Genomic DNA, 2500 nt, shown 5'->3' with positions numbered 1-2500 from the left:
TATAGATATATAGATAGATGTAATATATATGTGTATGTATGTCTGTGTGTGTATATATGTATATATATATATATATATATATATATGTATATATATACATATATGTCTGTAAATAAATTCTGTAGTCTCGTCAGCAGAGAAACATGTGAATGCAATTTTAATGAACTGACTCGGATATATTAATTAATACAGGTTCTTAATTAATACCTGAACATTCTTTAGTAATATCATGTATTCAAGAGAACGTGGGTGTATGGCTTTACGCAATGTCGATTTTGTTCCAAATGAGCGTGTTAATGCTCCCTCTTATGACATACATCATCGTGAAACTTTCTTCCATAATCCTTTTAGAATTCAACGTCCAATTTTGTTTCTGTTCTGTTTCCCTGACAATGATAACGAGTTTGCTAATGCATAAAAACCTTAACGACGCGTTTGTATCAGTTGTATGTATTGTTAATCCACGTGCTGTGCTTATGTGTCTCATTCTCGTGTGTATGTACACATGTAAAGAATAGTTTTGTCACTTCTAATTCTATTTAGATATTTGGCAATGCATTCGAACCCAGAGATAGCGTTATGTAAGTTCTAACTCTTCTCTCGCTCATGTGAACACTATTATTTGATCAACATGGTGGTTATTCCCTTGCGATTATCATAACCCTTATATACATATAACGCAAATGGGGAACAGTTAGACACGGAAAGTCTTTTATGTACGGATTATCTGTGTATTTGTATTATCAAATAACGTAAAGGGGTAACAGTCAGACACGAAAAGTCTTTTATGCACGGATTACCAATATTATAATCATAGAGCCTGTATTATCTGAGGAAAAGTCTAAAACGAGTGTCAAATTAAACATAACGACGAAATCCAAGTTAGTAATTACGGTCTAGAATTTCATTTTCTTCGTTTTATTCCGCAATTCTGAAGCCCTGTCCTTTACAGAAAGTGTGGGTGTGTCGGTCTTTTACTCCATCTCCCATAAGTGGATTTACCCCTGATGTTTTAGAGCTTTTCTGTCGAGGAGTTTCGGGCAAGTGCTCTTGGGTGAATCTCGTTTTCTTTTCAGGCGGATATTTCTTCTTTTTATTATTATTTTCTGTTTATACCTTTTTCTGTTCTATTTTTATCGGAACGGTTGAATTAGTGGTACGTTTCAAGAACGTTCTATTCCGTACGCTTATGAAAGCAGCTATAATGTACTTGTCGATAATTGCATGTCACTCCTAATGCTCGCAATCAACTTGTATGACAGATTAGAGCAATAAATTACCGTTTCGCCTTTGATTAATTCATCTATTAATCTTAGGGTAAGCTCTTTGCACAATGTCATTGCAAAGGTCAGTTCAGCGCGCGCGCGTGTGTGTGTTCATATTAGCAGTATATATATATTGTTTTTTTCTTTTTCTCCTGATGGAAGACGAACTCGTAATAGGATTACGATATTTGCAAGCAGTGTAGATGTGCCTATCATTGAATTTGATTTTGAATTCCGTTGCTCCCCGCCATCCGTCTGCCATCCCCAATCACGCTGAACTTTTCCTCTCGTGTGCAATCAAGGCAGCGCTGGCGGTCAATACATCCTTTTTCAATTGCCCTCATCATCGGAAGTACCTGCATGTTGAAGCAGTCTTTCCCTTGCTACGGACATGTCAATGGGCTCCACTGCGCAAGAATTAAATCTAAACTTATGTTTACCAAAAAAAAAAAAAAAAAAAAAAAAAAAAAAAAAAAAAAATCGAGATATTTTTCATCTTCGTGCTGACGGTAGATGGAAAATAACGGAGAAAAAGTTCAAGATTCGTTTAGTTAATTCCTTATCGGTGTGCCTAGCGACTGGCTGTGGGCGTCTCTCCTTGCGTCGCTTCAGAAAGGGCGAGCTCTTTACGTGTTTAAGTGTTGATTGCGTAGGACGGGCAGTAAAATCGTGACCGAACATTAGTAATACCAAATGAATGAATAGATAAATATGTGTGTGTGGCTGTGTGTGCGTGTGTGTGTGCGCGTGTGTGTGCGTGTGTGTGCGCGTGTGTGAGCGACGGCCACCATCAGCCGATGTCTACTATGGCATTATTGACTCTGTTCTGACCGGGTGAAAGAATGTGAGGATGGCCCTTCGCGCTACTCTTTTACGCCAATTGAGCATTGTAGTTTAGAACTGGTAACTGCCACTCTCCGTGTTGCCTGGACGTTGTGCAGTGTCGCTGGAGTCACTTCTACAGTGGTGTGAGACAGCACACCTTTACAGATAGAAGGTAGAGCCAAAAAGGACCTTTTGCAGAAAAGAGCACTAGAATTGTGTCTATATATATATATATATATATATATATATATATATATATATTGTGTATGTATGTGAATATATATACATATATATATTGTGTATGTATATGTGTATATATACATATATACATATATATATGTCTGTGTGTGTATGTATGTATGTATTCATGTATGCATATATATACATATATATCTATCCATCTATCTATA

Source organism: Penaeus chinensis, chromosome 1 (assembly GCF_019202785.1).
Source record: "Penaeus chinensis breed Huanghai No. 1 chromosome 1, ASM1920278v2, whole genome shotgun sequence".
Classification (NCBI taxonomy): Eukaryota; Metazoa; Arthropoda; class Malacostraca; order Decapoda; family Penaeidae; genus Penaeus; species Penaeus chinensis.
Note: the sequence above shows the minus strand (reverse complement) of the source record.